Here is a 27,140-nt window from a genome sequence, read left to right as displayed (position 1 = left end):
GCGCTAAAATTTGCAATTGAAAACGCAAGTTGAAATAGATCAATAAATAATGTGTAATACTTATCGAAGGCTCGAGGAATATTCGCGTTCGTGAAATTTTCATTAATTTAATAAAGACGGTATACCTTCACCTCTTGAACCCTCGTGAACGACGCCAGATATCTTGATATCTTGACGGTGATCCATCGTGACGTTTTATCGCGACATCAGAAACCTGCCTCGGGGCAGGTGGCTATTATTCGCGATTAAACGGCAATAATTATGCGCGCGTACAATATTCGCACTTTGTATAGCAGTCACGATAGACAGCCTCAGCTGTTAGGTAGCCGCCATTGAATGAAAAAAGCACTTGACGTGCGCGCGCGCACGCGCGCTCGCGCGCGACTCACTCTTACACGTGTCGGCGAAAATGCTAATCGGTCGCCGTCAATGGCGCAAAGAGGCGTCATTCCGCGAATTCTGTTTTCCTATTTTCATCGACGCATAATTTTACGCGCGCGTCAAAGCGACACGGTGCACCGTCGCTCGTAAACCTGAGCGAAAGGAAAATAATTGACCACGCGTCAGAAAGAATGTACGTAGAAATTCCTCTGGCCTTTTCACGTAAAGTTAGAATAAAAAGAGACAAGGACAAAGCGTCTGAATTTTTTGACGCACTTCAATTTTCAGATACTCATTGAAATTTTTAGTAAAACGACTCTCATGATTAAGGTAAATTGTGTGAAATTTCTCTCAGGCATTCTTCAGGCTGAAAGATTTGGACGAAAAGGAATTTCTAGAAAATCTTTTTCAATAGCATTGAAAACGCGTCTAGCGTCGACTTGAACAAAATTTCTCGAGAATTACTCGGATAATGCGTATCGGGCATTAGGAATTCTAATAGTTTCTAGAGTGTTTGTTTGTCTCTGCTTTCGATGTATATATTAAAAGCATTCGCGGAATGCATGTTCCAACCAGAGTTTACCTCTCCCCTCCTACTGTACGACGCTACATTGTTTTAATAGAAAAATGATCATTCTGAACGATTAATTATTAATAGACACGTGCAATTTTTAAACAAAAACTTTGCACTCCCGCCGCCATCTCTGTCTACTGACGGCCATTGTTATTATGCAGCGCAGCGTGGCGAGATTAAAATGTTTGCTCAAAAGGAGAACGTCTACTCGAGAGTTTCGTGATTGATACTTTCGTTATCAAAGTTAAAACGGAGGGAGAGGGAGAGAGAGAGAGAATGAAATTCTCCCGCGCAATCGATATTTCTCCTACATTTATTCCGCAGCATTATTCTTGCTACTAAAAATCGCATCCCTACCGGGAACATGTCTCTCGAAACGCAGTACAACACGATTAATCGTTTGCGGGAAAAAATGAGCGATGACGGAACGAATGAGAGGATTAATATCTGCTTCACGTCCGCTCGTTGAGAATCGATTGCGTCACACGTCATACGCGCGTATGTATGCAAATCGGGGGGAATCGGGACCTAACCTCGAGGCTCGAGCTTACATCGCGCATCGTATAAATCTATGTTGATCGAATTTATTAACAAGCTCCGACTACGAAAGAGGGAGAGGTAGACCTTTAACGGCTTGACGAACTTTCGACATGTTGCCGCGAAAAAACATGTGCCGCGGAGAATCCACGGCCGCGATAAATTCAGCTTCTCGAGACGAGGGGGACGATTGGCACTCGCCTTATCGACCTATCGGCATTATCGCTTCATTGGCTCGCGGCTCGTTAAGTCCGGCTGAAAATATTATACAAGGGCAGGTAAATTAAGGTACGTTGAAGTTTAAGTGGGTATCCCGATGCGCACGATGTCGGTCATTAATTTGTATTAAAAAAAAAAAAAAAAAAAAAAAACCCAAGTCTTAGATAAAAGATCTTTCGCTTCGAGAAAGAAGAAGGAACCCGCACACGAGAGATTCGAATAATTAAAAAGAGCCGTCGCTTAAATTTTTTGACTCGAATGAGACACTTGGATGAGAGAAACGAGCCTCCTTCGCGCGAGGAGATGTGGGCGCGTTTCGCGGTGACGAGGGAAGGAGGCACGGGCGTTATCACGAGGGCGTTATCGGCCCGTCGTTATCGGCGCGCTCTGTTTGACGTGGCTTATACTGTTCCCGCGACGTAGATATAACGAAAGACTCGGAAAGCAGTCGGATTGCAGTCGGTTTATTAAAACGCGATGGATGGCGGGCTCGCTCTTATATGCCCCGCAACGAATATGCAGCTCGAGTAAGGAAATATGTAGGTGAAAAATAAATGCGTCACTTTTATCTACGATAAAACGTAATCGCCGAAAAATCGCCGGGATTGAGATTGTGTAATTCACGGATGGAGGGAAGCGTAAATATACACGGTGTTTCTCGAAAGATCCATATGAGAATCGGAAGGTATGATTTAGAGTCATCGATCGACAATTAGATTCGTCTTGTAACACGAATTTCATGTGTGACACAACACAGAGTTATTACATAATTTGGAGAGGAGATAAAAGACTTAACTCTAGATAACGTACTATGTCAACGAGAGTATAGATAAATAAATCGTCGAGAGACACTCGTTCTAGAACTATATTAAATAAATAGTACGTGTGTGTGTGTGTGTGTGTGTAAAACAACCCTATTCAGCATAATATTCATAACGCAAATTAAAATTCCGTAACGATCTGCGCTAAATTTCAATCGCAATATTTGTTCACATATATTTAACTTTCACGTTTAATTTCCAGATGTAAATATATAAATATATACAGGGTGGAGCATTTATATCGAGATACTTAAATATCTAAAAAATAAAGCGATATAGAAAGAAATAGTTACGGACAAAAGTTGTTCGGTTCTAAGGGGATCATAAGATGGTGCCGTTAGTTTGACCTTGGGTGGAGGCGCCTCGGAGATTTCAATGTCAATCTTGTTTTTTTAAATGGGAACACCCCAATTTTTTTTCCATAAATCGATTCCTTGCAATATTCCGCATAGAAAGTTATAGGGGTACGATGGCCAAAAGTTTAATAGTTTACGAGATATTTTATACTTAATTTTATTACTTTACTTCGACATAATTTTACATAAACTACGAAATATCTCATAAAATTATTTATTTTGCTTATAACGTTACCTTAATATTTTAAGCTCAAAAGATGAGAGACCTCAATTGGTGTAAGGAAAATAAAACAAGATTGACATTGAAATGTCCGAGGCGCCACCATCCAAGGTCAAACTAATGGTACCTCATCTTATGACCCCCTTAGAACCGAACAACTTTTGTCCGAAACATTTCTTCCTATCTCGCTTTATTTTTTAAATATTTAGGTGCCTCGATATAAATGACCCACCCTGTATATACGCATATACATATAAAAATTATATATAAATTATTTCCGTGGGATAACGCAAGCAATGCGACATGCATCATGTCGAGAGTTTAAAAAATGCCGGAAGAACTTCACATAATCGAGAATTCCCGAGAACTTGAATAAGATAGATGACCGAATCAAGATTAATATTTCTATTTTATCTCTTACGGAATATTTTGAGATACAAACGCGACTCCATTAGTAATCAATAAAATCGCGATTCGCGCAATTCACGCGAATATTCACGCGAGATGCAAAAAAAAAAAAAAAAAAAAAAATAGAAATTTTCAATAATGCATTTTTCTGCGAGAGCGGAACTTTTTCACGTGTGCCGTTTTTTTTTTTTCCCCAGTCGCCACTTGAAAATGTTCAAAAATCCCACAACCAGTCGCATCCCAAACACGGCGTGCCTTATACGATCCGACGACCGTAAACCAAGCCATGGCCCGCTCATCGTCTCTTTCGAGGCCTCGGGGTCTCGGTTCTCTCCCTTTTTCTTTCACTTTCTCTCTCTCTCTCTCTCTCTCTCTTTCTCATCTCTGCCGGATATATTCCGTTCGTTTGGCCTTCGGTTACGAGACGATTACGAATGTAAATTGCACGAAGGGCCGAGAGAGAGAGAGAGAGAGAGAGAGAGAGAGAGAGAGAGAGAGAGAATCCAAGGACGGACCGCGCGCGCGTCTCGGCCACGTGGTGCCCTTCGGAGAGTCTCTTCTCGTGCTTCTCACGATCGTGGTGCCCGCGGTCCACGGCCCCGGGTCCCGCTCGAACGAGGTCGCTGGCCCTGTAGCCGGCGCTTTCGGGCGTCCCGAGAGTGACGCCGAGATGAATATATCGCGAGGAGAGACGGCGCGGCTCTATCGCATCGAATACTACCGCGCGCGCTCGCTCACACGCGCGCAGCTGTTGCAAAAATGTGCTCTTTGTGGCGCCATTTGCATCTTACTACGGGATTGTGTCCTTCTGTATCGGCTTTTACACGCGGAAAGAACACACACCTCGGTATGCGCCTAACGCGTCGTAGAATTACGTAAAGCGGTGCGCGCTCGCTTAACCCGAAGACGCAACGCAGTCGCATGCAATTACATTGTTATTATCGTTAAAGAGAGAGAGAGAGAGAGAGAGAGAGGGGGGGGAGGAGAGAGAAACTTGAGTCTGCGTGGAATTGTTCGCGCGTTCTTAGCGACGTGATTGTCGACGCGAATTTCTTCTTTCCCGAATGTATTCTTCCCGAAATGTATAGAAAACGTCTTGAGTGACGTTTCACTTTGACGAAGAGCAAAAAAAAAAAAAAAAAAAAAACATGTGAAACAGTGCATTCGCGTCTCGTTAAAGGGGGAGAGAGAAAAAAAAAAAAAAAAAAAGAATTGTATTCGTGGAAAATTTTTCAATCGCTTCGATATATTGATTTTCTTCGCGATCTTCGACGATCGTCGTAATTAAAATAATTCTCAATAAATATTATATATACGCAGCAATATTGATTGATTTTATCGATTGCAATATTGATTGTTTTTAATTCTCTTGACAGATTCTCACTCTTTCTCCCCCCCCCACCCCCTCCATCTCCCCCCTCTCTCTTTTTTTCTCTCTCTCTCTCTTTCATTATTAATTTAATGCAATGCTGATACGTTAAACTCATTTGTGACTTATAACAAAACACGTCGATACGTGATACGTCAGAAAGGCGATTATTGGACGATAGCATGTCAGGAACACAGAAAATGTTTCGCAATAATTACACTAAAATGTTTATCCGCGTATATACAGGGTGGCCACGAACGTTCCAGCCAGACTTTGAGATCTTATAGGAAATTTAATTCCGAACAAAGAATTTCCTACCAAACATGGATCGAAAAATGCTTTCTTAAGAGGTTATCGCTCGAAAAACCTCTGAAATCGTAAATTATTTTACCAAATATCACTGTGCGGAAAATGTGCGCCTTTTAATAAAAAGTACCGAAAGAAAAGTTGTAGAGAATCAAATTATCTTTCGAACGAGATCAAAATGATTGTTGTACGTTCCACAGATTTTGCTATAATCAGTTTCAAACGTACAAAAAGTGCTTCCGTTACTTATCTTGTTAAGGATATTTTGAGAACAGTTAGTTTTTGCACGTCTTTATTAATTTTCTATTATTACGTGGTATTTTAGTTTAAAAAAATTTATTTTATTTTTATCTTTTTTTTTTCCAAGAAATTTATTAAGTTTCATTTTCTTTTCACCTTTCGCTCTTCCCTTTGCATCAGAGTGTTTCTGAACGACAAGTTCTTAAGGATGCATTTTTTCGATCCACGTTTGTAGGAAATTTTTTTTCTCGAGAATTAAATTTCCTACGAGATCTCAAAGTCTGGCTGGAACCTTCGCGGTCACCCTGTATATATGTATAATACATACGTATACGTATATATGTACGGCGATAGCCGTTATGAAGTTCGCCGACGTGCAATTTCTCTCGCATGCACGCGAAACATCGGATTACGCGAAAAAATGCCGCGGATATTTTCTGTTTATAATAACGAAGCCAATGCGCGCCCCCTCCCCCGCCCCGCATATGAGCGCGGGGTCTCGCGAGCGCGCTACACCCGGCCTGGCTATGGTTCGAAATAATTAAAGGGCTCGTATTTTTCGAAGCATTTGCCAATTAAACGTAGCATTTGCTTTCGTGACGCGCGTGCGAACGTGAAAGAATAATTCTTCGAAAAAATAATATTCGGCGCTGCCCCGTGTGTGTCAGTCCTTACTCGACGGCGGCGTTACCCTCTTTTATTATTATTATTTTTTTTTTTTAATTTAGTTTTTTTTTTTTTTTTTTTTCTTTTGTTTAATCCCTTCGTATACGCTTCCGATCAGAAAGATGTCTATATCGCGGAAATTTAGCACCGCCGGAGGAGTAATTATTTCGATATGGTTAGGAGTTACTATTGATACAAAGTACGGGCCCTACCAATTAACCCGATGGAGGGAATAATGGCGAATTGTGTGGCTCGTTGGCTCGCTCGTTTATAAAATTGTAATAACGAATTTTGTAATTAGAACAATAATATTAATGTGACGATTATTATATTAAAAAATAATTATCGTTATTGTATTAATTAAACGTGTTCATATTGATGTAACAAAATGACAATTAAAATTTAAAAAAAATTTTTTTTTTTTTTAAATTTCTATTCTTGTCGCAACTTCCTTTAGGTACACTGTGAGGGTACGAGTATCGTAAAATTTTTTTGCTGTGGAATCTCGATTTTTCTGCATTTTACACTCGCGATCGTACAATGTCGACAGATCGTACGACGCCTCTCGCTTTTCGGCGCAGCAGCCAGAACGGATGTCGATGTCGGCGGGGCTAGCGTAAGTATAGATCGGTATATAGTGGTCTGCGGCGAGGACCCACGCGAGAAGACGAGATATTGTTGAATGAGAGAAGAGAGCGAATGTCGAGAAGAAGAAGAAGAAGAAATCGCGCGCGAGGAAACGAAGGTGCATGGCGGAAGATAGGGGAGATCGGGAGTTGTAAACGGAATAAAACGAGTCGATACGCATATACAGAGGGTGACGAAGGGTCAGATCACGAATGATAATACGACGGTGGGCTGAACGTACACGGCCGAATGATAAATAAGAGCTATTGTGTACAGGCTGCTACGACGACCGACGCGCGAGCATTGACGACGATTTCTTCGCGATGAACGTCAGCTGTGTGCGCGACGTAACGTTGTCCATACACCGGGTGTCCCGATATTACGCGTCTTGTAAATATAATATGCGTATTTTGCTCAGCTGCCGAGATTTCGCGAATCATCCTTCAATTTAACGCCCCAGATTCAATCAGTTTGCAACTGTGTCGCAACTGAAGAAATGAAGAAGTGAAGAAATGAAACTATAACCTAACCTGAATCAATCATAGCCGGAGTGTCCACGGTCGGCTTGTCAATCAGTTTAAAACTTTCTATTGACAGGAAATTAATTTTACCATTTCTCTATTTCTAAATTTTTAAGATATTGACTCCTGGAAAATGAAATTATTTAATAATAAGAAATTATAAAAAGATTTCGTGTTCAATCAAATTTCTCTTGTCGTCGAAATTCTATTCTACATTTGGGGCGTAATAATTCGTACGGGGCATCGGTAATAAAGAAACGATCTCGTACGAGACAAATTTTGGATGGTAACGGTAAAATGTTTGCGGACACCGTCGAGAATCGGATACGATTGGACTTCTAACAAAACATTTATTGCGTATCGTTTGAAAGCGTCGGTCACGCATGTCGACTATATACAACGACACTGGGAAAGCACCCAAATGAGTCAGAAGATATATCGCGCTTCAGTTAATTTTAGCAGTGGGAAGTTTTATTGCAGCTTTCGTGCTTCAGTTTCAAAGCGGGATCTTACAACTTGGATTTTTATATATATATATATATACTGTAAAAAAAAAATTGAAACTTCGGGAACAAAGTGTATGAATCTTCACTGTATGAATCTTCAAACACACACTTCAATCTTCAGACAAACCCTTCTGAACTTTGAAGAGAAACGACTCTGATGATTAAGATGGATTGTCTGAAATTTCTTTCGGACACCCAAATTTGAAAATTCACACAAAAATATGTCAGAAATTTTGGAAAAATTTTTACAACGTGGATTATTAAATCATATCGCGCGCAATTGTATATTTTTGTACAAGCGTCTCGTTAAAAGGGTCTCCCCACATCGAAATAATCATCTCCGCCCTAATCCAATATATCCGTCCGAAAAATCTAATACTCGTTTAATTGCAGATTGTAGTTTTTATTATTTCCACGAGCTCCACGTGCAAATAGGTATATATTTTTACGTTTTAGCTTTTTATTATTTTGCGTCACGCTTCCGCTGCTTTATTCGTTTCGCTGAGTTTTATAACGCGCTTCAAAATCGGTATCATCCACTAAAAACCGGGCGCACGACAAACCCGCTCTTGCATATCTATTAGAATGCATTTATTTCGAAAACGCGAAAATGCGCAGGTTGCATAGAGTTACACGTTACAAGTACGTGGCTTTGTAATAAAAATGTAAATGTACAATTTGTCCCGTGCATTTGCCGCGTCGAAATATGTAAAAAGAATGCGATCCGCGATTAATGCAACATGTTAATGCAGTCGATCAAAAGGATGACGTAAATCACCCGATATTCAAAATTCAGCGAAGAAAATATAATGACTCGGCTGCCAATTATAATATCAGTCGAATCGTTTGACAACCTTGATTGAGAATCAGGTGCGTGACATAGGGACGTAATATTCGTAATAAAATAAAAATTTTCCATGCTCGTAAAATACATAGGGGAGGGTAGGGTAAAAACGAGAAAACTTTTTCTAGATTTGTCTCCCTACAAAAAAAAAAAAAAAAATCAGAAAATAAAAAAAATTTTGCTGACCGGCTTTACCCTACTTTCCCCTATATTATATACTTTTTAACAAAATAGTTCGAAAATATTTATATCCCCCGTATCGTGCGTTACAAAATTCTTTTCTGCCATAATAAAATGAAATTGTGCGTCTCGTGTATACACAACGGTATATGAAACAAAGCGCGTGCGCGGTTTAATTCTCGTATTTTTGACCCCATCATATCGCTTGTACAATTGCATCGGGCAACTGTCAAATGATAACTGCGACAGATTGCAACGCGCATAATCTCTCGATGATGCGTCCGATGACGGTCGCATGCCATAGCAGAATGTTGAAAATATTTTAGGAAGTGAGAAATAGCAACTCTCTCCCTCCGCGCGCGCGGACGACTTTACGGCGTAGACGCGCGTTTCTTCAAAAAGGAAGAAATCGATCGCCCGAGCGATTCGCGCCTTCGCGAAGTACGAACTTGTTTACGCCCTGCGACGCGATTTATTTTCGGTATACTCGCGACAGTTAATATTGGAGGACGCGCGAAAATGCGCTCTCCCGTAATTAGAGATCTATTAAAGCGAAAGGAATCTTTCTTCGCTCGTCGAAGAGTCGCCGTTTACATACATACATACGAAAAGCGTGTAAATAAACTTCGCGAACTTCGAAGACCCTCCGAGAGACATTCTTTCTTCAGCAACGAGCCTTTCTTTTTAGCAACCGCTGTTAATTTCTCTCAGTCTCTCTCTCTCTCTCTCTCTCTCTCTCTCTCTCTTTCTCTTCAGCAACGCTATTTCAACGTTGCTGAATCACATCTTACTCTTCTCCAATAACAACATTTTTCCAAGCTTGCGATACCGCGTTTGTTTGACAATCGAAAAGTTTATCGTTCTACACGTGTCAGCGTGTACGAATACGCGAAGAATCGAGACATCTGTGAATGGCATATCTTCAGGTGTAATAACACATAAATTAAAAGTCCGCATACACGTGTCCCTGAGATAAACGCGCGAGCATCCCAATGTCATTGGTAATGAATTTCGAGAGAGAAAAACCCCGGCGTGTTTGCGCGTGCAAGTCGATTGCGCGCAATATGCGCATTGCGCGCGATTTCATCTTTAACTATCCCGCATCGTAAAATTTATGATTTAGTTTTTTTTTTTTTTTTACACATCTCTTCAATCCATATTACAGTGCGATTGATCTTTCTTCATAATATAGCGCGATTGCTGCACGGAAAACTTTTTCAAACAATCGTTACGCAAAAAAAAGGGCGTAATAAAATATTTGTCAATTACACGCGCGTTATTCGAATCGATTGCAAAATTACGGGGCCGCGTATCGTTATTACGACAAATTAAGAATAATCTGTCGGGTGAATGAATCGCGGCGCTCGGACACTGGATGGCGCGGCGAGCGGCTCCAGAAGCGAATCAAATTGAAGTTCAAGAACTGTGTCGTCCCGGAGAAAATATAGCGACTGAGAATAAGAGTAACTGCTTCCTGGCGACCTGGGTGAGTTAGTATAGAAGCAAGTAAGTGAAGCGAAGTGTGGAAGTGAGTCAGCGAGATTTCTACGTGAAACAAACCGATTCACCCTCCGACCCCATTCATCCGTCCCGGTATCGTCGGCTACTTCAATTATTATCAATAATTTTTCTCTCTCCGCGCGAAGGATCCGTTCAGGGGAAGAAAAGCAACGCGCGCGCATAAAGGATTATAAAATAATCAATTTAATAATATAAATAAATAATTTCTCATATTTCAATATGTGACGAGAGAGGAGAGTCGCCGAGAGCTCTCGACGACAGAAATGGAATAAATCAGGGCGGTGTCGGGTGAGAGGAGGACGTATTGCTTCGATTTCGAAACAGCGGCCGAGCATGCCGTACATACGTTACACGTGTCGCGCAAAGAAAACAGAGTCATTGCCGTGACATATGAGACGATATCTTATGCGGGAATGCCTAATAGAAATATAGTGCCGGGTTTTTTTTTTTTTTTTTTTTTTTTTGTAGGCCGCCCGCGAAGAATGCGGCTCCGCTTGTATTTCAATATCTCGCGCATTCGCCAGTTGTGCGTGTATACGCGCGTGTATACCGGCGCCGATAAAAATACGCGCCGAGGCCTTTATTTGCATAGCTACCATTACACCATTGCTCGTAATAATAACGGTTATCGCACATGGCAAAAATTGGACGGCACATGGACGGCGTGCCGCGTCCATCTATCCGACATTCGCGCGATGAATCGGAAATTGTAAACGGGAGGAAGGGACAATTGATTTGTCGAAACGAACGATGGATAAAAATGCATAAAAATACGCGTCTATCGAAGGTTCATTTAAATAACCGAAAGAGAGCGCGTAATACTGCGACATTCTCTAAAAAAAACAATTTTCTCGTTGAAAAATAATTTATTTTACAGAAGGAAGCTCTTTTTCTTATTTACTCTATACACGATTTAATATCTCTATTTATTATTTAATATGTTTAATAAAAAAATTTTTAATAACAAGAGATATCATATATTATATAATATCATAGTAATAAAAATATTTTACGGTTTTTTCTAATAAAAAAAAAATTTATTTCGCGACGTTAGAGGTGCTAAAGTTAGAAAAAGGCGGAGTAGCAAGAGGATCCGCATTAGAGCGATGACGATGCATTGTCTCTTGGCGTTAATGCTACGACCTTATGCATTCCGTTCGACGTCATCCACGCCTCCGGTTAATCTGAAGCGTCCGACGAGACGCATCTGTGTAATGTATGTATGTATGTATGCGCGCGTATTAATGGTGGCGAACGACGTGAGCCACGTATGAATTCACCTCGATTCGCCTCTGCTCGCGAGAAAGGAAGCGGAACGTCGCGGATGCGAGAGAAAGCTGTTGCGCTCGTTCTGATCAGCGAATGATCGATCGATTACGGATCTATAAAAGTCAACGATAACCGAGGACAGATAAATCTATGACGATCAGTCGCTCATCAGGGAATTTCAACTCTATATATCTAATTTTTTTTTTTTTTTTTTTTTTTTTCCCCGTTGAAGAAACTCAGTTCTTTGATATTGCGACATCGGGAATTTAAAAAGAAATTCTATAGAAAATATTATAAAGAGAGAGAGAGAGAGAGAGTCGGAGAAAGATTACTATACGAAATAATTATTATAGGCATCGTTTATGATAGAAGATTTTGATGAGCGATTGATAGGAAATTAGCGTTGTCAATTAAATGTGTCATACTTCAATATATCGCAGAGGCTCCCCTTGTTCATATAGGACCAAGGCTGTTTATTAGGCTACTTATTGGATTGTTTTCCTATTTGTAGGAGCCTTGTCATAAAACGTTAATCGAAGTTGACTTATTACATAAACCTTTCTAGCTGTATTTTCCGAAAGAGACAGAGAATCGCGCGGTTAAGCTTTAATTAATTCCAATTGACATTAACGGAAATATGGGACTGTATCGTTTTGAAATTATTCCTTGTAAAGTCATAAAACATAAAATTCATTTATTCCCGTTTGAAAACTTTGCTCGTTGCTACCTACGTTCTTTACGTTCGTCCTCGTATCCTCTTTTTCTGACGCTTAAAAAATCCGTGTCGTAGAAATCGTAAGAAACCAGGAGAAATGTAACGTTCCCCGAATACTGTTATCCCGAAATTAGAAAAAGTGTAACGCACGGGAAGATTCATCGTCCGTGACGAGGGACGATAGGAATACGGCGTACAATTTATAATCACTCGCTGTGTGTTTCGAGTGCTCGGCGAAATATTTATAAAACAAGAGCCCGAAATTTTAGAAAGGCGGGGGACAGTGCACTCTGCCGAAGGTTTGCTCTGCCGAATCGTCGGAAACACAATTTATGAACGCGAAGAATGATCGGGGGAAAAAAAAAGAAAAAAAAATAAGATATGCGGAAAAATACGCGAGATATGTTCCTCGCGCATGGAATATATTAGATTATTAGATGATTGCATAAGTTCGTGCCCGACTTTCATAGATGGCGTTAAGTTACTGCATGGCGGAGTTCTATTGTTTTCGTGTGGTAATTGCTGCTTACACCGAATAGATGACGTTGTCTTATGTCAATTTAGCGTCAGATATTGTTCAGATAAGTCCATTTGTGCATAAGAGAAATCATTAAAAATGGAGAACGAAAAGGTGCATTTGCGGCATGTAATGCTATATGAATTTCGGAAAGGTGAGTGTTGGGATTGCACAAAAAAATATTCAAAGCGTTTATTTGGACCGCGCTCCTGCTCTCCGAACAGTCCAAAAGTGGTTTGGCAGATTTCGAAATGGTGATTTCAACATGGAGGATCAACCCCGCTCTGGACGGCCTTCTGGCATTGATGATGACATTGTGCATGCCTTAGTGGAAAGAAACCCAAGGATTACAACTGAGGATATTGCTGAGAGGCTGAACATTGATAATTCAACCGCTTTTCGTCATTCAAAAAAGCTTGGATACATTTCCAAGCTTGATACGTGGGTGCCGCATCTTCCACCACGACAATGCTAGGCCACACGTCGCTCAACAGACGCTGCGAAAACTGCAGGAGTTGCAATGGGAAATTCTGCAGCATCCGCCATATTCTCCAGATATTGCGCCTTCAGATTTTTATCCGTTCCGGTCTTTGCAGAATAGTTTAAATGGCAAGAATCTCAATTCCGAGGAAGCTGTCGAAAACCACCTTACAAACTTTTTTCACGAAAAACCAAGTTCTTTCTTCAAAAATGAAATCGACAAGCTTATAGATCGTTGGAAAACCATTGTAGAAAAGAATGGAGACTATATAATTGATTAATAAAAGTGTTATCTCTAAAATATAATCTATTGAAGTTTATATTTAAATCGGGCACGAACTTATGCAATCACCCAATACAATATTATACATCGAAAGGATCCGTCGTTTTGTTTTTCGGGCAAAAAATATGAGCTGCCAAAAAAAAAAAAAAAAAAAAATCTTCTAAATTAACATCCTTTATTTAAAATGCAACGTGCTTTTAATAATAAATAGAGAAAGTGTACGAAAGATCGCGATCTTTTTTTCGCCGAACTTGACTCGGCGAATCCACGCCGAGAGTCCGATCGAGCTCGCGCTACTGATTTCGTGCCCACCTTGCGGGCCGGGCTATTTTTGACGGCGCGAGTGTACGAAAGTAAGGGGGGGGACCCAGTCCAAAGAGAGGTCGAACGCGATTCCCAAAATAAACGACGAGCCCATCTCGGCCGACATCTACGACACTTTGGCCGCGGGGGCGGCTAAGAGGGGGGGGGGGGGGAGGGGAGGAAAGATGGCTAAGGTCGAGCGTGCCTAGCGAACGTTACGCAGCTGATTCTCGAGCCTCTTCGAGAGATTTCGCCTATTAGATATCCCCGAGCAAACAGAGTATTCGTTTCGTTTCGTTGGAAGAATGTTATCGCGTGCTAAAACTTTTTTTTTTTTTTTTTTTTTAAATCAACTTTGTCTCTTTTCATTAGGACAAAAAGGTCGGGGGAGGATTTCTTCTGGAGTATCTGTGCGAAAATTTTTTTGATCACGATGCTTTTAACGGTTTGGAAATTATTTAGGTTTAAATTTAGCATTAATTCTTATGGAAAATCGCGTATTGTAGCCCTTATATTGACAAGGAAAGAACATTGCCAACGAAATAAAAATTTTCCCACATATTAAGAAAACTCTATTAAATATTTCGGCAAAACTTGATTTACATCCACTTGCTCGTTCAAAAATTATTTGTTAAAAATTGTAGAAGGATATTACTCGCAAGTTACTCGTTTCTCTTTGTTACTTGCGGTTAATTTCAGGGGATGTTCACGATCAAAAGTGTTTGTCACAAATTAGAAAAAATATTAATTATTTTCTTTTACGAAGATGTTAAAAACCATATTATTTTATGATACTTTAATTCTTTTTATAAATCGGATTTATTTATTTGATCTTTCAAACAGTATAAACGTAAGAAATATCTCTTTTTTTTCTTTTTTTTTGACAGTCTTTTGTACAGCCGAAATAAACGCTCTCGGCATCTGTCGCGCTTAAGCAAGTTATTACTTCTTTAAATCACACAATTTTTATCGATCGTCCGTTTATAAGTCCCGATGATACCGATGTTGAAACACAATTGGCACGTTGAATCGTTACATATGCGTGACAAATATGGCTCGATTCGCCGGATTTCTCGATCGATATGTACGCGCGATAATCCCTCGCAATTCGCCAATATGGACGTTCGCATACGAACGTTACGCAAGTCGATGAGGCGATAGTTCGCAATTACGCATGCACGATCGACAGCTAGCAAAAACGGTGGAGAATCGCTACACCGATCACGGATCATAAATTTTTTTTTTTTTTTATCCTTATAATTCCGTTGTAAGATGCAGTATAAACACGGGCTCGTATATCGCGGACGCATTCAATTGTGCTCCATCACGAATTTAACATCATCGGATGCATTTAATATATCGATCTGCTTTGAAAAATCTTTCTAAAATATATGTATGTGATAAGATTAAGAATGCGAAGTCAATTTTTATTAAATCGCGGATAGAATTAAATGTTTCCTTTTTTATTAACTTAATAATAATTTTAGAGAATAATTTTATTGCTTTTTAAAAGATTAATATTTTAATAAATTACTTTTATTATTACTTTAATAATAAAAAAATAATCTTCATTGTTATTATTATATTTATGTATTATATTTATTTAATAAGTTACTTTTATTATTATTATTCATTAATTACTCATTCAATTGTGCTCCACATTACGAATTTAACATCATCGGATGCGATTAATGTCGTTCTATTTCCTCTGAAAAATCTTTTTAAAAGATATAGTGTGATTAGTAAGATTTAACAATGTGCGAAATCAATTCTTATTAAACCGTAGATAGAATTAAATGTTTATCTTTTTATTAAGCTTAATAATAATTTTAGAGAATAATTTTATTGCTTTTTAAAAGATTAATATTTTAATAAATTACTTTTATTATTACTTTAACAATAAAAAAATAACCTTCATTGTTATTATTATATTTATGTATTATATTTATTTAATAAGTTACTTTTATTATTATTATTCATTAATTACTCATTCAATTGTGCTCCACATTACGAATTTAACATCATCGGATGCGATTAATGTCGTTCGATTTCCTCTGAAAAATCTTTTTAAAAGATATAGTGTGATTAGTAAGATTTAACAATGTGCGAAATCAATTCTTATTAAACCGTAGATAGAATTAAATGTTTATCTTTTTATTAAGCTTAATAATAATTTTAGAGAATAATTTTATTGCTTTTTAAAAGATTAATATTTTAATAAATTACTTTTATTATTACTTTAATAATAAAAAAATAATCTTCATTGTTATTATTATATTTATGTATTATATTTATTTAATAAGTTACTTTTATTATTATTATTCATTAATTACTCATTCAATTGTGCTCCACATTACGAATTTAACATCATCGGATGCGATTAATGTCGTTCGATTTCCTCTGAAAAATCTTTTTAAAAAATATAGTGTGATTAGTAAGATTTAACAATGTGCGAAATCAATTCTTATTAAACCGTAGATAGAATTAAATGTTTATCTTTTTATTAAGCTTAATAATAATTTTAGAGAATAATTTTATTGCTTTTTAAAAGATTAATATTTTAATAAATTACTTTTATTATTACTTTAACAATAAAAAAATAACCTTCATTGTTATTATTATATTTATGTATTATATTTATTTAATAAGTTACTTTTATTATTATTATTCATTAATTACTCATTCAATTGTGCTCCACATTACGAATTTAACATCATCGGATGCGATTAATGTCGTTCGATTTCCTCTGAAAAATCTTTTTAAAAGATATAGTGTGATTAGTAAGATTTAACAATGTGCGAAATCAATTCTTATTAAACCGTAGATAGAATTAAATGTTTATCTTTTTATTAAGCTTAATAATAATTTTAGAGAATAATTTTATTGCTTTTTAAAAGATTAATATTTTAATAAATTACTTTTATTATTACTTTAACAATAAAAAAATAACCTTCATTGTTATTATTATATTTATGTATTATATTTATTTAATAAGTTACTTTTATTATTATTATTCATTAATTACTCATTCAATTGTGCTCCACATTACGAATTTAACATCATCGGATGCGATTAATGTCGTTCGATTTCCTCTGAAAAATCTTTTTAAAAAATATAGTGTGATTAGTAAGATTTAACAATGTGCGAAATCAATTCTTATTAAACCGTAGATAGAATTAAATGTTTATCTTTTTATTAAGCTTAATAATAATTTTAGAGAATAATTTTATTGCTTTTTAAAAGATTAATATTTTAATAAATTACTTTTATTATTACTTTAACAATAAAAAAATAACCTTCATTGTTATTATTATATTTATGTATTATATTTATTTAATAAGTTACTTTTATTATTATTATTCATTAATTACTCATTCAATTGTGCTCCACATTACGAATTTAACATCATCGGATGCGATTAATGTCGTTCGATTTCCTCTGAAAAATCTTTTTAAAAGATATAGTGTGATTAGTAAGATTTAACAATGTGCGAAATCAATTCTTATTAAACCGTAGATAGAATTAAATGTTTATCTTTTTATTAAGCTTAATAATAATTTTAGAGAATAATTTTATTGCTTTTTAAAAGATTAATATTTTAATAAATTACTTTTATTATTACTTTAACAATAAAAAAATAACCTTCATTGTTATTATTATATTTATGTATTATATTTATTTAATAAGTTACTTTTATTATTATTATTCATTAATTACTCATTCAATTGTGCTCCACATTACGAATTTAACATCATCGGATGCGATTAATGTCGTTCGATTTCCTCTGAAAAATCTTTTTAAAAAATATAGTGTGATTAGTAAGATTTAACAATGTGCGAAATCAATTCTTATTAAACCGTAGATAAAATTAAATGTTTATCTTTTTATTTAGCTTAATAATAATTTTTTTTTAAATTTCCTCTGATAATTTTGCTCCTATATTGTAATGTAAGTACTCGGCAAATCAAGTGAAAATTATGTATTCAAGATATATTATAAATATATATCTGTCTATCTCTCTCTGTTTATATATATTCAGTGCCCTAACAAAATATTGAGTAATATGCAGTACATATTTTTATTTAAAATATTGCCTTTACCTAGAGTTTTGAACAAAAATGTCTGGAAGATCGGGGAATTTTTCTACAAGATTTAAGCAGAGATACCCTGTATAAGCTTCTCTCATCAAAATAATAGCTTATTAATCATGAGTATAATTATATACAAAAGTACTTTGCGGTTTCCCGTATTGCGAGGATCGTTAACTATTGTAGCTGAAGGTGTCTGTCCGGTATCGCCGACTGAGAGCAGACGAAGAATTCATCGCCTCGACAATGCGTGACAAGCAATCAGTGTGGTTGGCGCATCACAATTAACGTCGGAGGCGCGCACGCACTTTCTCACTTCACATTTGGCCCATAAATTGTTACTGTTCATGTCTAAGCTTAATATATTTTACGACGAAAAACCAAGATTTAGGATCAGACTGGCCTGAATAAACATTTGACCCTAAATATGCGGGTCGAAAGTAGTTGCAGTCGAGAAAAACACTTTCGAAGTTGCGGTCTGCGGTGTACTCCGTATCTAGAACCAACTAAAGATTGTCGCTTAAATCTACGGTCGTGCCAATATAAATTACTACGTAAAATATCATTTATATTTCAAAAATTTCATTATATAAGCAAGTATCGTCGTCCAAATTCCCAGGCATTTTTAAGGAATAAGAGATTGAGTTCGGCAATAAATTTCTTAATTTATCTTAATTTTATGTCTTTGTTAAGGCATATCGTACACTTAACTCGTGGGAACTTGGACGGATTTTTAGACACTAAAAATGACCGTCAAATTTCAAATATCGCTAAAGTAGACTTATCATACACGGTGGATGTTAACAAGAGACATACAGTCTGATAGACGAATTATTAGTCGACGCTTCGACCTGACTTTTATCGATATATTCGAACAGCATCAACGAGCAAACCATTCCAATGTAGATGCGGTCAGTTTAAAATGCGCGACAGGAGGGTGTCTGCTTCGTGTCTGAGAACTGAACGAATAATGCAAGCCACGTGTCACCGTCATCGAGCAGTTATCGAGTAATTCATTAAAGTATCACACTTGTCACGTGATTGACAATTTTATGTCACCGCTCTGTTGTTGTCCGCCGGTTGTTTTGCGGTCGCTTTTTGCCGAAGCGTAATTCGTTGCGTGTGGCAAATAACGAATAGATGCAAGTTGCGTTTACGCGCGAACACAAAACAGCATCTCCATATCAGTTAGTATAAAATAATAATATTTAATAAAAAAATTATTTACGATGTATTTTTTTAAACAATTCTTTTTTTTTGCACTAATTGATTTGTCTCATTATTCTGTACATAAAAGTATTACGGTAAGATTATCGAAAACTGAATATTTTATGAGATATTTAATTTTTTATATCAAAAGATGTCGGAATAAAATATAAAATAACTCAAAAAGTATTGAATAAAAAAATAGTTTATTATAGTGTTTTGGAAAGCTCTCGAAGCATGCTACAAGAATACTAAATAAAAAATGGGGGTTTTCATTTAAGATTTTAAAGTCGACCTTCACATGACCTTCAAATGATTTTCCAAGGTCAAATCATTGTCACCGTCTTATGGCCCCCTTGAAGCCACACAACTTTTGTTTGAAACATTTTTCGATTTAACGCAGTGTTTCTGAGATATTTGAGTGGGTCCTTTAAAATGGGACACCCTGTATATATATATATACAATATATGTATTTGTAAATCGCGTCATTCGATAAAATGAAATATTTATAACACATGCAAGTTATTTTTCCGCTTAAATGCAATCTCATGATTCCACGCATGTTGAAAGAAAAAAGATTTCGAATTTCCTGATAGCATTCTTAATGCAACAAAAATAGAACGAACAAGTTGTTGAGACGCAATAACATCTATTAATAATCCAAGTGATAGTCAAAGTGATTCAGTGATTCGTACTTTTTTTTTTTTTTTTTTTTTTTAGTTCTCTATTTCGGTTTAAATAAATTAATATCAGATTAATCGTATGATGATTTGAAATTTCTCGAGATTTCAAAGCAGTTGTTTATGGATTTATTGATATGAAAACAACACTTTTTAATCCTAATCCTAATACATATGTAAAGCTAATTATAAATACATCTAATTTACATTCGTAAATTCATTTTCTAAGGAGATATTTAAGAAAAATATTTTTTTTTTTTTTATATTTTTAGAAATATTCAAAAAAAAAAAGAAAAGATTTCGGAAAAATGAATGATAAATTTGTTATAGAGCAAGTTTGTGGAATAATTGATAGTAATTGCTCCAATATTGTTTTATCCATCACCAAAATTAGGAAACGCAATATATTTTGGCTTACCTATTTTAGAATAATGTTTCTCTGTATTTGTAAGAGAAAGGAAGCAAGAAAATAAGATTCCAATAGATCGTCGATCTAACGATACCGCAATAATTTACAATGTTTCAGCGAAAGATTGCTGCAATTTCGCCAAACTGTCAAAAATAGGTATAACGAAGTCACGTCTTTTTTCCCCGTCGTTTCGATCGATCAATCAAGCTATCGGACTCGATGAGGTCTTTACGTAATCCGATCGAATTCGGACGCGCGATAGCGGTTATCAGATGCGATAAAAAAAAAAAAAAATCCCCCCTATCTCCGCATCTGCATCCCCTTCGCGTCCCTCGTGGCGTGATCGTTAAAAAGTACAGAACGATTATGCAAGCCGTACGGCGACATGGCGCGAGGCCACTTATGAGCGGACAGGCTAAGTTTAGAGTAGCTCCTCCTCCGCCTCACCCCCCCATCTCCCGCGACACTTGTTGGATAACGAAATCACGAGCGCGGAGCCGCCTCGAGGACGCGGGACCACCAGGCCGAGGAACAGACTACTAATATCGTGCGCATAATCGACGTCCACGGTTATCGGAATTTGAAAGATCGCGCGATGTCACAGGAGTGTTAGAATTAGTTATTGATTTTTTTTTTTTTTTTTTTTTTAGTATATCATTCGAGAATATTTATATCGCGCCTTCGATTAGAATATATAAAAAAAAAAACAGAATTCCCTTGACGAACAAAATGCGATTCGACTCCGAAACGGATGTGCGGTTGTTCGGTACCCGAGCGAAAGTCCTTTCCTCGCCGACGAGAAACCATCATCGCAACCCCGGGACGGACTGTCTGCGGTTGACTTTGACCCCCGGGGACTTTGACGGCGAGCACGGACGTCGTGAAAACGCAATCGGCGAAAAGAGAGATAGAGCGAGGGAGAAACCACAGAGTTGTGAGAAAGAGAGGGCGACGTGCGTGTTATTACGACCGAATTGCGACGCGGAGAGCTAGAAGCCGGTCGTGCCCCTCGCGTCGCACGCGACGATTGGTCCATCATTTGTGTGTGTGTGTGTGTGTGTGTGTGTATGTGGCCCGACACGATGATGCTGTTGTGTCGCTATTATGCTAGAGTAGTGGTATTAAAGCGTACTGCGCACCGAACGCCGACACAGTTGCGTACAGTCTTGGCAAGTAGTCGGGGACTAGTCCGCGATTGGCACGAGGTGTCTTCCAGGTCCCGTGACTACTACTAATTAAGGAAAACGATCGAGCGCCTTGCGTATCGTTCTCGACGGAGAAGAGTCCGGACTCGACGTTACGGGGTACTGTCAGTTACGCAAAGGATCTCCGTACGAATTGAAACGAAAAAGAAGGAAATAAAATGTTGAGTGAAAGATTTTAAATGCGATTAAGGGGACTAGACAGAAAAAAAAAAAAAAAAATTTTTTTTATTGATTTATTGATTTATCGAAAATGTTATGTTTCCTGAGTAAAATGCTGTTCGATTTATGTGAAAATTCGCAAAATTGAGGATTTGCCGAAAAGATCGAGCGATGCACGAACTCGAATGCAGGTAGTCGTAATCTTGAATACGAAATATTTTTTTTTTTTTTTTTTTTTTTTTTAAATAATATGATTGCTTCATTTGTTGTGTGTAAAACGTATGGTGAAAATAATATGCTGCTGGAAATCATTAGACAAAGTATGTATTGTATCAAAAGTCATATCATCATAGTTAAAATCTTTCAAAACTTCAAACTTTCGTTTTTCGTCCGTTTTTTTATCTTCTTTTCGTTTTGTAGCGACAATTCAAATCAAGAGGGTTCAAATCGACTTGAGAAAAAAAAAATTGAATATCTTCACAATATGTATAATTTCGCACTGAACCTCTAAAAAGTCTGTGCGAACTTTAGTTTTTGAGGGGCGGAGGGGGGGGGGGGAAATTAAACGGAATCTCTTTTTCGAAAAACGAATTTAAAAAAAAATCGCCATTTTAATAATTTTGTGCTGATTTCTTTTCTTACAGGTTCAGTACAGAACCTGATGTATTTTAAAGGATATTTTGCAAAGAGGTCGCTGTATTTTTTTATTTTAAGTAAAAATCGTTATACAAAACTTACTTAAGCATTATTGCTTATTCGCAGCGTCATTTTTAATGCATGTTCTCGAGTAAAAAAATTTTTTTTTTTGATATTTTATGATCCTAATAAACATTTTGTTAAAGGACAAGTCTTGATTTCAATCCATTTTTTTGTAATAAATTCCTTGTAGAAGGGAATTTTGCAAAAATTTGTTATGGTAAGGTAACTTAAAACGCGCAGTTCTTGTATCCTTCGTATTAAATATAAAAAAAAAAAAAAATGCGAGCTTTGAAATATACCTCTTATCAATATATATATATATATATATATATTATAATAAAATATCTTTTTTTTTTAAGGAGATAAAAAAAAATATTTGAATGTGTTTGCAATAGTTTTATCTTTTAAAAGAAATGATTTTACGAAGCAACTGTCAGTTGCGAATGAGGAAAAAGAAAGCACAGACACTTTTTATTGATAAGTTACTTCCTAAAATATAAATCAAGATAAAAGCGACTCGTTCGATTGTATTCGCGATTTCTCGTTAATTTGTCATCGCTCTCACAATAAGCGGATTGAGAAATTCACAATTTTGAAAAAAAAAAAAAAAAAAAAATTGTACTACACAATATAAATACACATGTATATTATTATATTTATTTTATTGTGTGTGTGATGTAACTCTTATCTAATTATTTCCGATTCCGCGGCTTTATATTTGTCTATGAAAAATGGCAATGGAAGAAAATACTGTTACAATATAACATATGGAAGGTAATGTTTTAGAATTTTTTTAAGAAACAATATTCGCAATAATTTTGATGGCACATCGCGATATTAAAATATTAAAATTGTATTTTTCTCCGCAATATATATATATATATATTTTTTTTTTTCTATCAAACAGAAACGTCATTTCCATAAGTCATTTTACTTTGGTTATGTGTAAAATGTTATAATAGTCCTCTTTCGCTCGCTCGTACTTACGGATAATTGATCAGTGTCTTAGTCGAAGAAACTTGTACAAGTGACACCTTCCAGAATGGCATACAATCGCGCGATAAGCGTATACGTCGCAGACATTCTAAAATCAACATTTAAATACAATATATTTGTACAGTTGTCCCTTACACTGCGAAATCTTTTTTCCGCGATGTGTACAAAGCTTCTTTTTCCCACTCAAAATTTGCTAAATCTAATGTCTTTCACGGACTCCACTGCAATCAGAGATTTGGAAAAAAAAAAAAAAAAGGATCAAAGAAGTAAAATTGCAATCTGAGTGTAACGCTGACACGAATATATGACATTTTATGAAATCACGTGCAAATACGATACAACTGCTAACATTGATTCAGCAACCCCTGTCCATTGTTTTGACATGTCATGAGAATCCGAATAAAATGGACATAAAATCATATATGGCCATATACGATTTTATATAATCATGCGAGTTCATTTTTTCTCGGAATTAATCAATAAGACGATAGAATTATTATTATAAATATTATTATATTTATATTATTTTTCTCTTAAGAAATTTTCTTTTCAATGTTGAATAGAGAAAACGAAGTGGTTTACTATAGCTATTATACGATACGTATTAATGACTATGTATGTTATATTTTCTCCCCTTTATCTCCTTCCCCGACATTGTACAAATTTACACTTGTACTAACATTTACCTGTGAACGACATAAGGATAATATAATTTCAGCAAGTTACGCATACGACTTTTATTGTTGGTCGAAATAAAAATCTTTTTAAAAATAGATAATCGCGGAATTTTTGTTGATCAGAAACACGCAAGCGCTGAAAATGTCAGCGTTTTGATATTTTGTCATCGTATACTTACGTTACGGGGAATAAAATGACGGGCAAGCGAAATCACGTTTCTTAAAGTTCAACTTTGCTCTCCGAGATGGTATCTCCGGATAAATTTACGATACGACACAATATATATTTCAAGTAATCCTTTCGCCAAAAATCGCCCAAAAATCTTTATCGGAATCTTTCGCGAAGTTTCCCTCCAATTGCGACGATATCAGGTTCCAATATTGTCGAAGAGACAAGCGAATCTTGCCGCCGACGTTCATTTTTCCCTGCGGAAACGGAGATAAGTCGGCACACCGTCAAAAAACAGAACTATTTTATTACAATTCATTTTGGCGAAATATCTAACTATTTACGTTATGCAAAATTACAAGATAGAAAAATTGCATTACGATAAACTTTGATAAAATAATAAAAATAATAAAAATAATATATATACAGGATGTCCCATTTTAAAGGACCCACTCAGATATCTCAGAAACACTGCGTTAAATCGAAAAATATTTCAAACAAAAGTTGTGTGGCTTCAAGGGGGCCATAAGATGGTGACAATGATTTGACCTTGGAAAATCATTTGAAGGTCATGTGAAGGTCAACTTTAAAATCTTAAATGGAAATCCCCATTTTTTATTTAGTATTCTTGTAGCTGACATCGAGAGCTTTCCAAAACACTATAATAAAGTATTTTTTCTCATTAAGTACTTTTTGAGTTATTTTATATTTTAATCTGACATATTTTGATATGAAAAATAAAATATTTCGTAAAATATTCAGTTTTCGATAATTTTACCGTAATACTTCTATGTACAGAATAATAAGACAAATTAATTAGTGCCAAAAAAAAAACAAATAATTGTTTAAAAAAATACATTGTAAATAATTTTCTTAAAAACAATTTTTTTTTTTTATACTAATTGATTTGTCTCATTATTCTGTACATAGAAGTATTACGATAAGATTATCAAAAACTAAATATTTTACGAGATATTTAATTTTTTATATCAAAATATGTCAGATTAAAATATAAAATAACTCAAAAAGTACTTAATGAGAAAAAATATTTTATTATAGCGTTTTGGAAAGCTCTCGATGTCAGCTACAAGAATACTAAATAAAAAATGGGGGTTTCCATTTAAGATTTTAAAGTTGACCTTCACATGACCTTCGAATGATTTTCCAAGGTCAAATTATTGTCACCATCTTATGGTGACAATTGCCCCCTTGAAGCCACACAACTTTTGTTTTGAAACATTTTTCGATTTAACGCAGTGTTTCTGAGATATTTGAGTGGGTCCTTTAAAATGGGACACCCTGTATATATATATTATATTCTCTCATATTTTTCTTAATAAAAGATGACAATTTAATAACATATTTTACGAAAAAAATTATTACACAAAGTTTCGCGAAACGAAAAAAAAAAATAAAAACACATCAAGCTCAAAGAACTAAATTAATTAATATTTAAAGCTAAAGGGCTAAATTAAATAACGCTTTTTGTATTTTTTTGAATACTCTCCCTTTATATAAAGGAGGCGATAATAGCTTTTGTCCGTATTAACGTTACTGTCGTTCTTTCGAAAAATCACGCGGGATACACACGCATTGTGTATATACAAAGGATGAAAAATAAAAAGAAGCGATCATATATCTGGACATATACATTTTTTGAAACTAAAGATTCAACAGCGCTGTAACATCGTTTTCTGCATGAAAAAGAGATGTAGAAATCAAAGGACTCGGCTTTAGTATTCGGCTCTTTTCACGTCCATCACGTCCATTCGTTATCAAGGATTATACAAGGTAAGTAACAATTTTTCATAATTATCTGCAATCCCACTGTATTCTATTCCTTCTATTTTATACATATATACACGGTCAATTAGGTGTCGAGACTCGCTTCGCATTTCCGAACATTTCATCCGTTTGTGCTGCCATTTTAAGGATTTATTCGCAACTCAATACTAAATACGTGATGTAAATTTTAAATTAGTTGGTTCAACAGTTAATGAGATACAGTTACGCAAGGTTGCGCGTTGCGAAATTTTGTTTAAAAATCGGTGTAACGAAAGGAACTTGACAACGCGCCAACATCAAATCCTGCGTTAAATTAGTGAAATCCCTAACACAGAAACGTTACAAACTCGATTCAAGCCTAGTTCTCTAAAATTTGATTCACGTTTTTTTTTTTTTTTCTATGTCATCTGTACCTTCGAAACGTTACTCTTATGCGTAGCTGACTCTTCATAGGCCTGTTGAATCATTTGTAACGTTTCTATTGGAGACCTCTCTAATTTAACGGAGAATTTAATGTTGGCGCGTTATCAAGCATTCCTTCCATTACGCCGATTTTTAAACAAAATTTTCTAACACCACTCTGCGTAATCGTATCTCATTAACTATTGAATCAAATAATTTCAAACTTGCACCACGTGTTGAGTATCGAGTTGTGAATAACCCCCTAAAATGGCAGCACAAACGAATCAAACGTTCAGAAATGTGAAGTGAGTTTCGAAACTTATTTGTTCGACCGTGTATATATATATATATATATTGCTTTGCATTAAAAAATATTTTACTACGCGTATGCATGTTAGTACAGAGATATATTTACTTTTCGAAAGAAAAATATATATTACAAAAATATGTCACTATTACTTTTCTCTGCAATATTTATTAAGTACTTGAAAATTTTGATATTAATTAATTTTTGAATTAAAATTTGTATCTAAAAAAATTATTTTCGTTCATCCATATAGAGTTTGAAAGAGAAAAAGTGTCCCGCGAAATGGAAGCGAGGAAGCATCCTCCCTTTACGTCAGACGGGAAACAGCAAGGAAAGACTTAATTAGAATGACGCGGAAAGTGCATGCGAGCCCTGCGGCTGTAATATTTCTCGCGGAAATACACGCGGAGAGCAAAGGTGATTTGCGCGCGTACATAGTTATGTAAACTGCATTTATTTAAAATGTTCGCGGACTTCCCCCATTTCTCTTCTTC

The 27,140-nt window shown here is 36.0% G+C and overlaps 1 protein-coding gene and 1 long non-coding RNA gene across 3 annotated transcripts in view; one reads left to right on the top strand and one right to left on the bottom strand.

The window, feature by feature from the left end:
* Foxo (forkhead box, sub-group O) overlaps positions 1–27,140 on the bottom strand; it is a 144,145-nt gene that overhangs the window by 99,085 nt on the left and 17,920 nt on the right. The gene's annotated exons all lie outside the window — the stretch shown is intronic.
* Positions 21,412–22,543, top strand: LOC138933078 (uncharacterized). The gene is made up of 2 exons (XR_011446919.1): positions 21,412–21,802; positions 22,256–22,543. It is a non-coding gene; the product is annotated as an uncharacterized lncRNA (long non-coding RNA).

Source organism: Polyergus mexicanus, unplaced genomic scaffold, assembly GCF_030449975.1.
Source record: "Polyergus mexicanus isolate NDT 795.1 unplaced genomic scaffold, iyPolMexi1.0 SCAF_5, whole genome shotgun sequence".
NCBI classification, from domain to species: Eukaryota; Metazoa; Arthropoda; class Insecta; order Hymenoptera; family Formicidae; genus Polyergus; species Polyergus mexicanus.
Note: the sequence above shows the minus strand (reverse complement) of the source record. Positions and strands in the feature narration are given on the sequence as shown.